The sequence below is a fragment of the Sceloporus undulatus genome, chromosome 3, assembly GCF_019175285.1.
Source record: "Sceloporus undulatus isolate JIND9_A2432 ecotype Alabama chromosome 3, SceUnd_v1.1, whole genome shotgun sequence".
Lineage (NCBI taxonomy): Eukaryota > Metazoa > Chordata > Lepidosauria > Squamata > Phrynosomatidae > Sceloporus > Sceloporus undulatus.
In genome coordinates this window covers 191,594,696-191,606,929 of record NC_056524.1, presented here as the reverse complement: position 1 = coordinate 191,606,929, position 12,234 = coordinate 191,594,696, and the positions used below count along the sequence as shown (strand labels likewise).

Sequence of the window (12,234 nt, the reverse complement as noted above, 5' to 3'; positions counted from 1 at the left end):
TAAAGCACCCAAGCCCCTTTAAACTTTTTCCCCCGCCCTGGCCAAGACCAAAGGTGGTCTCCTGCCAGCTGGTGATCAGCTGGTGTTGGCATCCTTGTCCGCTGGCACGTTGCCAGTGTCACCAGCATCATGGATGCCTCCTCTCCTTTGGTCCCTGCGCTCTTGCTGAATCTGCAATGCAGAGCCACAGCTGTCCCCCCTGCCACCGCTGTCCCCCTGCCATCCCCCATCACCTCCTTTGTACATATGTAAATATTTAAAGTTTTAGCGTTTTTTTATTGTTAGGTGAAAATGGCGCAGGAATGTGTGTAGGGGTGCACTTTAAATTCCAAACTTTCCACGACTCTAGCAGCGCATGCGTACATGCAGCTCTAGGGTTAGGGTTAGGGTTACGAGTCTTAAAATGCGCTGCAGCTGTGCTGCAGCTTCCACACCTGCATGGCAGCTGACGCTGCAATTAAAGCCTGACTGCAAACTGCGCATGTTCCAGGACCCCAACTCATTATGCGATGCAGCAGACACGGAGCTTTTAAATGGGCAACTTAAATTAGCGGCATAGCAATTCTGGCGTACCGGTGCAGCAGCTTACAGACAGAGATGCGCAGCTGCGCACTATATAGAAAAGAAGCGGGGAAAAGCAGCACCTTTTTAATGCCGCTTCTTCCCGCTTGGGGCGTGCGGGGGCGTGTTCATGGCGGCATTCAGGTAAGGGCTGTCTGAAGGCTATACCTTCATGACGTCATGAACACACCCCTTTTTGCCCGTCTGTATCCCGCCTAAGTTAAAACAGTATAAAACATTAAAAATACAAAGTTTAAAAAACAATTATACAATTAAAAATATTACATTATTAAAATTTAAGAATTTAAAACGCTTTAAAACAAAAGCAAAACAGCTCACATATCAATATGTGAAGGCCTGGAGGCAAAAAAATGTTATCTGCCGTTGGAAAGAAAACGAAGATGGAGCCATCCTGGCATCTCTAAAGAGGGAGTTCCAGAGCTACCTAGCACTGGCCTGTTACAGACAGGCCTTTGCTCTGCCTCCAGTACATACTAGGGGTTGGCCGAGGACGCAGGTCCAATCAGGCCTCACCCCTAGTATGTACTGGGGGTGTAAAATGGCGGCACCCTATACACATGGGTGCCACCATTTTGACGTGACAGACACTTAGCGTCTGCACGTCGCGGTGCAGTTGTGATGCTGCAAGTGCGGTTTGTCCGCTGTGGCTCTCTTGCGCAGCAAACATGGGCACCGGCAGAGCGCCCTTTTTGGGCGCTCTGTAAAGCATCACTGTCCAAGTGGCCTTTAATGTAAATCCAGCTCCAAGAACCCACACCAAACATTTTCAAATTCCTCCAGATTTTTTCACCTCCTATCTGCCAACCACTCTGAAGCTCCCTGTATTAACATTTCTTTGACACTTCCACCACTTACAGTTCAGTGGATATTTCCACCACCTGAAGACCACATTTTCCTAACTAAAATGCAGCTGTTAGCCTTGTTTTATGTTTATGCCTGTGGGTCCAATGAATTTGGCAAGGATTCCCTGAAACATGTTAGTCCATTCCATTTTTGACTGTCACTCTTTCATCTGAACCCTGGGCAGCTTCTTCCAATCATTTTAGACAGTATTGAGTGGGGAGGACCAACGGTCTGATGTAAGAGCTTCCTATATTTATGCCTTTCACGTTAGTCAAGAAGTCATTCACTGGCATGGAAAATTCTTAGCAATGTGTCCACATTCTGTAAGAAGTGGGAAACAAGGTCTGGCTTGCAGCTGTAGATACTTGATGAGAAGATTTATTAAAAAGGAGGATATTGCAAGGAAAAGATATGAAAAGTGTTGATGAACCATGCCACACACTGACAGGGCTACTAAGTTCATAATCCATTTTCTTTTTTCAGTGACCGTTGGAAAGAATAAACAATAAAGTCTAGAATGAAAACAAGCATTCAATGAAAGATGCTTGTGCCAAAGTATGGTTATGCTGCTAAAAGTAGGAATGTTGCATTTTTATGCCAGTGAGTTATTTACACACCACCAACATGACAGAATCAAATAAAGGAAATTGTCACACTGACCCACCCTAATAAGTATCTACAAAAGTGTTGGAATCATGCAGCCCTCCAGATGCTGTTGGTCTGGAAGTCACAACAGCCTTAGCCATAATAGCCAATGGTGAGGAATACTAGGAATTGCAGTGCAACACCACCTGAAGAGTCATATAATTTCCACTCTAACCCACACTGATTTGCAGCTTCTACCTAGAATTTTGGACAAAAGACTTTCCAAACTCCATTAAAAGATAATAAATTACTTGTGCATGTTTTCAATACTTTGAAAGAGAAACTCTTTAAATTTAAGAAAACAACAACACCTCCCCATTGTAAGATTCATATTACAGTACTTCCTGCAAGTAATTCAAGATATAGCAATGAGATCCAATGAAAAAGGAAATCAGGCACATAGTAATGAATCAGAACCACAATTGTGCCTGTCATGCCATGGACTTGGCTTGTTTTCCATAGGATAATTTCCAATCCAAACATATGTTTTTGCAACAATCTATTCAGATCATTGTGAGTCAGTTTTCATTTCATAAAAATCAGTAATGGAAACTAATCAGGCCTCTGTATCCACCGATTCTTTATCCATGCGCAGCTTTAAAGTTTCTGAAACAAACATAGGCGCGTTACAGACTGCCCTAAAGTGGGCAGTCTGCCACCACCGTCATTAGCTACGCCAAGAAGCCCTGGCGGCCAGACCGCGAGGCTTCCTGGTGCAGCTAAAAAGGAGCGCCGAAATGGCGCTCCTTTTTGGCCCCCGGAAGTGGTGCCACAAGGCGCGAGGTGCATACTCACGGCGTCACTTCCGCTGCGCCACATCCGGACGCTGTGTATCCAAGATGTAAATATGGCGGCGCTCATGTGGATGGGCGCCACCATTTACTACACGCTCCACGCGTCCTAGGAACAGGGCCGGTTAGGAAGGTGAGACCCTTCCTAACCCTAGCACGCCCCTTCCTAATCCTATGACGCGCGTAGCGCGTAGTAAATGGCGGTGTGTAATGCGCCATAGATTCCAAAAAGCAAACCTTGGTTTTGCCATTTTATAAGGGACAGCATTTTACCACACCATTGTATATTATGTGACTTGAGCATCCACAGATTTTGGTATCCACTGTGGGTCCCGGAACCAAAACCCAGCAGATACAGTACCAAAGGCCCACCAAAGGGTTTATGGAGTTTATTTCTAGTATCCTATGAGACAGCTACAGTATGAAACAACTTGTCCTTACATGTCTGTATTAGAAATCCTAGAGAATTCTTCAGTCAGTATGAGTCTCCTCTTATCCATGCTAACTATGCCTCAGATTTAATAAACCATCCTGTTTGAAACTAGTTAATGCAGCAATAAGAGAAAACAGTTTAAAAGCAAACATACATGTTACTGATTAGCTGTCCTTCCAAGATCGAGAACAAATTTGTGCGATGTGCTGTTTGTTTTTAAAATCACCTATAATATATAGATGACTTTAGGACTTCCATATTCACTTTATTAAGACTAGTGAATCTCATTTTCTCAGTGTACATATCATTGAATCCCACCAATGGGATTCAGTTTTCATTCCTGTCTTTCCAACTTAATTCAATATATTATAGTAAATCAATAAGTCAAAATAATTAGTACAGCCAATTCAGTATGTCATCATCAGCATTAAGCTACTCTGCAGTTCAATACTGTAAAAACTTTTATGATAGCAGCAACAATATTAATTAGAATTACCATCAGAATTAACTCTAAAAATAAACAAAAATAGTCATGTATTTAAAAAATATGACTTAAACCAGTAATCCTTCCAAAAAACCTATACTAACCTAAACTATGCTTCTTGCTTGACCTAAGGTAAGCAAGATACATCCACTGATAATATGCATACTTATATGTGAGTGACTGTGTATGTCTCTGTGTGTATATATGAATATTGTTGCATTAATTCTAGTTGCTTAATTTTTGTAACTAGAATAGCCAAATACTTTATTTTATAAAAACAACAACAAATAGCTTAGGAATATATCTGACTAATGTATTAACTGGCAATGTCCACTTTATTAGAAAGGAAACATCTTACATAGCCAAATCTCTGACAAAATGATGCCATAAATCACTCAAAATGTTTTAAACTCTTTGCTTTTGATCAATTATTCAATTATACAAATTTGTTCAAATGTGCACAAATATGCTATTCGCTCAGACAATCTTACAATTAGAGAGAAATATGTAATCATCAGAGATCAGCACACTGAACTTTATATATCATTTGATCATACAGTTATTCTAGGTGTGCGTGTGTGTTTGTGTCTTCAGGTCACCTACTGACCTATGGTGATCCCATGAATTTCACAGCGTTTTCTTAGGCAAGGAATACTTAAAGTGGTTTTGCCAGTTCCCTCCTCTGAAATAGGTACTACAGTACCTAGTATTCATTGGCAGTCTTCCATCCAAGTACTAATTAGGTTTGACTTACTGTAGTGTACACACACACACACACACACCATTACCATATGGAGAACATGCACAATGTGTCCTGGGGCTGAAAGTAACCAATACAGAGCTTGATATAATCCCACATACTTACAAAACAAGAAATTGTTCTTCAAATAGAATATGTAAATACTCAAGATAATCTATTACTTCTTGACTAAGGAAGCCTACCTAAGAGGCTAACTTCTTCAAAAAGAAAAAGGCAGCCTGGAAACAGAGCGAGATTAGGCAATTTAGAACATGAAACAGCTTCACAATATGGTATGGACTTTGTTCAATTCATAATCCTTTATGTTTTGAAGACTATCTAACTCTCACCAAGCCCTTTAGGGGTAAAATTAAAAGTGACAGAGAGACATGGAAATCTGACTAGCAAAACACTAAAGAGTTTTATTTGCATTTCCGTGGCCTCCATTCCACATTCACTTCAGGGCCATGAAAGGGAGTCAAGGGGGATCCACTAATTTAAGACAACTCACAGCATCCTGCTCGATATGGATATCTGTGACACCATTATGTGTAACATTTGTCTGTACATATATGGCTGAAAATGAGTTGAATGTGTCTTTATGAAAAAGAGAAGGATGCACAAATATGATAGGTGTCTTTCCATGGTGGTAATGAAAGGATATGCATTAGAGAGTAGAAAGTGAGTGAAGAGCAGGAGTTAATATTTAGTTGCCTTCCTGCTTAGAACAAAAGAGGAGAGAAGCCAGCCTTCAACACCCATAATTTAATTACAAATCAGTAATATAATTCATCACCTTTCATCAACATCCTATTTACATCGTCATGTATCACTGATAAAATACACAGCTGGAGAAGGCCAATATTCAGCAACAAAAGACAGGCTTTACTATTTTAGTAGGCTCTCAAAATGTATACAGGCACTCTATATAGTGATATTTATTAAAATCTGTGAAGCCATTTTACATCTGGAAGATAAAAGAAATAATTCAAGGAGTTGACAATTCTGTTTGTCTCTAAAATTGCCTGTGATTTATAAAGATGAAATTGTGCATGTTCTTTATTCACAATGCAAGCAGCATTTGGACACCTTAAGTGCCATCTGCATTAAATAATTTTTATCTGGAATCTGGTGTTGTCATTACTTGTTCTTCTACTTTGGGGCATAGCAAGCCCAAGCCATACCCAGATTAACACTGGGGTGTTACTGGGTATAGTTTGTCAGGACAATGTGCAGATCAAGTAAGATTTATAAGCCTAAGGTAGACATAATGCTGCCAGCCTCTTAACCATGGTTAAGGGATTAGAATTGGGCTGTGGGCTGCTTTGCTCTTCCTTCTTCTGTGTTAATAATCCTTCTGCATTTGTAACTACAGAACTGAGTTATGTAAGTATACTGCAGCCAACCAAAATCAACATTAACCACAGTTACCTTTCCATTAGTTTTGAAAGCAGGAGCTGAACTTGGCTTTCAACATTCACTTTGGTTATAGTGCCAGTATAATGCTAACAAACTCAAACACTCTCTTGTTTTTCTGTTTCCCTTGTTCATATGTGAGAGGGGAACAGATTCTGCTTTGACTTTGCATAATCCGCAGTCTCTTAGCACATATAAACTAGGGAAAGCATAGCTTTTTCTAACTCTAGATAGTTGAAACAAATTTGGATCAAACTGTGGTGCCATTCCCTCCTGTATACTTCCTAAGAACTATGGAAGGAACATCTAAACATAGCAAAACCAAGTGTGAAACAGTTACGTTTTGAACTACAACACTCTGAGTGTCCCAGTCAGTGTGGCCAGTGACAATGATGGCTGTGGGATGTTGAGAACTGTAATGTAAAAAGTAACTCTTCCAAGTTTGAGACTTAAGCCAACCATATATTTACAGCCTTTTGGTTAAATTGTTAACTACTTTCTATGGTGGTAAAACTCAAAGACATAGTTGTGCCAACGTGGAAAATCAGTATGCAAAGTGAGCTTCTACCACCTCTGAAACTAACTGAAAGAAAGAAGTTGGCAGCATGTGCTTTCATAGACTTGGCCTACTTCCTCATATGCACAGGATCTCTTTCAGATAGTGCTGAGAAACAAAGGGCCTGGAAGAAGTGGCCCATGGCCACTCTGGCCCCAATTTGTACCAGGACCACAATGACTGTACAGTCCACTTTTGAAGTAGGATGCCACTGCAGTCCCAAGCGGCCAGTGGCAGAAGTGGATTTTATCTGCTCCTAAAAGGCCTGACTATTTGCTGCCTTAGCACAGCTTTGAAGCAGCTTCCGGCTGCTTTGGAAGAGTATGTCATCTGAACGCCATGCTCCAGCAATGTCTGGTAGCTGCTTTGTTTGAATTGTTTCGGGCCATAGTCTCTAAGGTGCTACAAGATCCATTTGCATATTGTTAACTACTGTAAATGTGTCATAAGTCTCATATAACTTCATCATCAATTTAAAGAGATTATTTTAAAGTCTAAATTCATGGCTCTTCCAGTTTTTCATGCTCTCCAACTGTTTTTCTAGCCAAAGCTTGAAACAGTGGCAGCTACAAGCTTGGTATGAAAGGCATTTTAAAAAGTTGTCAGTGCTGGGTTAGCAAGGTTAATCTTTTACATTTTCAGAGAGAATTACTTGGCAAAGGAATCAGCATTCAGCCAGTCTTTATTAGTGATGTTACAGAGTATCAAGATTGGGGGCAGAGAATTTGGAAATGACTCTCCCAGTTTGGAAGTCACAAACTTTTTATGACCACAGTCCAATCCCATGATAGGTTCAAACTAAGTTCATGAATAAACTGTTTTATTTTGATCTGGCCTCATTGTATTTCTCTAAACCAAATTGTATTTTTCCAAACTTCAAATAGCAGTAAGAGTGGCACAAACATGAAGACTGCTCCCTTTTGCTTTTCACAATGTCTTAAAGCCTTACAGTTTTCAACATTTAATGAGTTCTAAATAAAGTAGCTCTAGTAACACAAAAGTTACTATGGCCTGTTATAAACGGGCACCCTAGGACAGACTCGTCCGTGCTAGGGTTAGAAAGGGGCGTCTCTTCCAGATGCCCCTAACCCTAGCACGGACTGAGTCCGTAACAAATGGTGGCAGCCGTTCCACACAGCCGCCGCCATCTTGATGTAACGGACGCTCTGTGTCCGCACGTCGTGCCCCGGAAATGACGCCGTTAGTGCGCGACTAGCACCTCGCGGCGTCTCTTCCGGGGAGCAAGAAGGAGCGCAATTTTCGCGCTCCTTCTTGGCAGCGTCCGGGAACTGTGCCGTTTGGCTGCTGCGGTTCCCGGACGCTGCAACCGGCGGCGATGCAAGACGGCCCCTTCTGGGCCGTCTGTAACGCGCCTATGGGTCTCTGTTCATACTATAGCAATTTATTTAATTTTTTTAATTTTTAAACCTATCTGTCACATTGTTTGCAATAGTAACACTTGGAAGCAACTTACAAAAGCAGTAACAGTAATAAGACAACACTGCTACTAATAAAACTTAAAACTGGATTTGTGTTAGTGAGAGAACTGCATGCATTATGTGCTTTAGTTGTATCTAGCAGTCAGCATGATTATCCCCCATATTGCAAAATGGGCAGCGGGAAATGAGACTAAGAGAGTGGCATGCCGAAGGCCTTCTAGTGAGTTCATACTAGAGGAGAGATTCACAATAATCATATTTTCAGTCAATGCGCCACACCAGCTTTCAAAACTACTGAACAACAACAACAACAATAAAAATCTGAACAAGAATTTTAAAACAACAACAGGATTACCCTTGTTTAAAACCAACCAATTAAAACGGCTCAACAGTAGGGATGCCAATCTTCCCTTCTTTTGTTCTTTCACACAGGAATGAATCTAGTAAGTTTTCTGCACTTTAAAAACAATCTTCCCCCTTTCAGAACTTTGTAGTGAATATTTTGTCAGCACAATTTTTGTTCCAAAATAAATCAATAAATCAATGGGGTGTTTCAATGACAACATTTGGAGGTATTATTATTATTAGTAGTAGTAGTAGTAGTATCCCACCCAAAACTGGTACTCAGAGCGACTTACAAGATTAAAACAGTAGAATTAAAAACATATAAAAGTGTTAAATTAAAACAAAATTAAACTATTACAACATTATTTATATCCCTTCCCAAATGCAAAGACTACTATTGTAACCATTATGTTTGGATCCAACTATGCATCTAGATATATGGATCAAACAATGAAATGAAAAACAGGAACATATCAAAATTGCGAACTGGGTTCCGTTCAGTGGCTTAATTTAAGCAGGCTGAGTTCATGATGCAAATTACATGGAATTGCATTTGTTCATATTCAGTCCTTATCTTTGTTTCACCCTTCCCTCCCTTCCATCTATTGATTCCCTACGTTGTTACAATTTAGTACAGATGCCTTGGTTTTTGTCTTCTGCCACACATATACACGTACCATATGCATGTCATGTATAGTAAAGTGGGCTCTTTACATTAGTATTAATTGTAATCACTACTACTACTAATATAATACTACTTTTCTGCCAATAAATATGATTAATGCTTTGCTGTAACTCTAACTAAAAAAAATCTGTAAGTTACAAATGTACTAAATGCAAGGATTTCTCACTAGCTTCTTGAGAGAGGAGTGGGGAAAATAATTTTTGTTTATTTGCTCTTTTCCTTATAGTCCCCATACCTTCAAAAAATCTGGTCTAGAAAGTTGATAGCCCCTGCAGAACAATGTGGAAGGTGGCTCAGGTGGACCTGTGGAATGAAACTGGCAAAATACTACCTCTCCCTTACTTCTTTCTCTAGTGATGAATCTCCTCTTTTGCCCCTACTACAAATGGAAGGAGTTCTGGATCCAACCAGCACAATGTGATCCATGTTCCTCAAAGTCACTCCCACTGTTTTACTTCAGTGGAGTTTAACCTCTGCTAATATGGAACTGCAACCTAAGTATTACCTATGATAGCAATAAAAATCCTATTTAAAATCAACGTTATTAAAATTGTACAAGTTATAAAGCATATGTTGGAGTTTATATATTATAAATGTACACATGATAAAAACAATGCTTCATGTGCTAACACTGTAGTCAAAAACAAAATGACTAAAATCTAATGGGCAAGATATCTGCACATATCAACACACATATATGGGTGAGTATCAGCACATATCAATATGGATTAACAATGCAATCTTACTCACATTTATGTAGTAGTCCCTTGTGAATTCAGTGAGCTTAGGAAATGTGTTAGAATTAGAGTTTTTCAACTAACTCTTTCCCCCACATTTTTAAAAGTTAATATGCAAAAATATTCCATTGGTGTTCATCTCTTTCTGCTGTCATAAAATATAATATAAAGTATGGATGTTACACTTTGGCCAGTTTGGTATAAATTTAGCCAATTTTGCATCCCAAATTGCGTTAAATGTGAGGTTATGTTATGTACATCAAGTCATCATTTGAATATGTTGGCTAAGAAATGGTTTTGCATAAAGACATAGATTTCTGCCTAATTAAATTATCATGGAACTCTCGTTTCATTCACATTTTTTCTTTACAATGGATCTTACCTTGACTCCTAGTTAAATATGCATTCTAAGACGATGGGAAAAATACCTTCCTTCGTTGTTTTGGGCAAGGGATAAAAGCAGAACAAAACAAGGATGGAGACAAATTTTAGCTGAAGGTCCTACTTCAGCTAAACCTTTTCAGTGACTTCAATAGAAAGATAATCTTTCTGTGATTATGACCAAACCCTCACGTTGCTTAGCAACACATAATTAAGGAATATGTTTTCAGATCCGCTTTGCAAGCTGGCCATTATCAGATGAAATTACTGGAGCAACAAATGTCATCCTCATGCAAATGAATTGGTGGTAGAGAAAGAATCTGACTCAAGAAGGAGGCTGCTCTGCATCTCAGCAATGCTGTTGGTATTGTCTTATATTAGACTAACAGTGTAAAAAAGAAACCAGTGATACATTTCTCAACCCCCTCCCAAATATACAATTAAAAGAGAGCAATGAAAGTGTAAAAAGTAAAGATAGCTACTATAAAATATCATGGATATATAACATTCTGAATGAAGACAAATGTATTCGGAGGCATTTGTTTTCAGAACAAATAATGTCCACCATTTTCATACCATTTCCACCATGTTAAGAATGAAGTCTGCCTTTGCCCTAAGAATATATAAACATTCCCAGTGTTCACAAGCTACTGGAAAATACTAAAAGCTTTTGGGTACAGTATAACTGCCCTCTGCCACTGTTTGTTTTTATTTCTAACTCTATCCTTCTACCCCCTCCATGGTTGAGGTAGAGATTTTTTCTCACTAAATGATGAATTAAAGAGGCACTAGGTTAATGGATGAGACTAGAGCCAGCCTTTTCAATAATCATTTTATCGCTCAAAACTGAAAAATTCTTGATTTGTATCATAAATTATACTGGAACTATTGAGCATTTTCCAAAAACTATCTAGTTAGTGCCAGCTGCCTCCACTAAAATCATGAGTCCTCTTCCAACATTACTAAAAGAGTCAGCAAGTTTATATTTTAGCAAAATAAGCATTTTAAAAATTCATAATGCAGCATTATGTCTCACAACTTACACATTTCGACATTTTCAATTTTTTTCAATAGGGCTTACTTACAAAAAAACCCCTCTTATGCAGTTTTTAATATAATTATACACAAAGTGTTTGGGTTTAAACAAAACAGCATTCTCTAACTATGTCCTCTAGATATTTTTGGCTTATTTATCCCTTTTATACCTGGCTACTAAATTTTTTTCTATGTATATAAATGAGATACTCTAGGATACAATCCAGCCCAAATAGGCATTTTTAAACAACAACAACAACAATAAATTTATTTATGTTTCCCCCTCTCTCTTGGTGGATCGAAGCGGGGTTACAGACTAAATAACAGCACAAAGTGTTTATATCAAATTCAATTAAAAGCAGCTAAAAACAATAAAATTTCCAACATCAGACAATAACAATAGCATCAACAAGCAAGGCAGGGATCATACACAGACGAGGGCATATCATTCATATCATATCAATCTCTTAACTGTAATGGAAGAGAGCTGAAATGAATGGAACTTAAATATTATTCAATGTAGTTCAATAGTGGTCATTGTTAAGGGTTGCGTTTGTTGGGATTTTTCTTAGTCTATGCTTTTCAATGAGAGATGCAGCTCATTCATAGGACTGTTTACTAAGCTCACTGAATTCACAAGGGAATACTACATAAATATGAGTAAGATTGCACTCAGTTCAATTCCACTCATTCCACTCAGTTCAATGGGATTTACTCCCAAGTAGATGACCAATGTAAATATATTCATAATATTCACTGCAACATTAGCAACATTTACTAATTTACTTATAAGAGAAACTAATTTACTAATAAGAGAAACTGTAACTGTTTAATTGAGACTGTTCTTGACCATATTCCCATACTCAGTGTCAAATCTTATATTCTCTTGTTGCTAAATGAATTCTTCAACTCTGTGTTTGGTTAACATTGCCAACTTCAAAAACTTAGATTAAAAAGCAGCAAGGAGGAAAGGGAGTGCAGGCAAAGCATATTTATCACTTTGATGGTTAATGATTGGCTTTATCAATAAATGCAGAATTATTTTGTTAACTCATAAGTTAACAAAATATACTCATACGTATTTCCAACAGGAATTTAACAGCATTGTATTTTATTTGGGACA

The 12,234-nt window shown here is 38.6% G+C and overlaps 1 protein-coding gene across 4 annotated transcripts in view; it reads right to left on the bottom strand.

Annotated features, from left to right (window-relative positions):
• Nucleotides 1–12,234, bottom strand: part of CTBP2 (C-terminal binding protein 2) — a 276,513-nt gene that overhangs the window by 73,739 nt on the left and 190,540 nt on the right. The window lies entirely within an intron of this gene.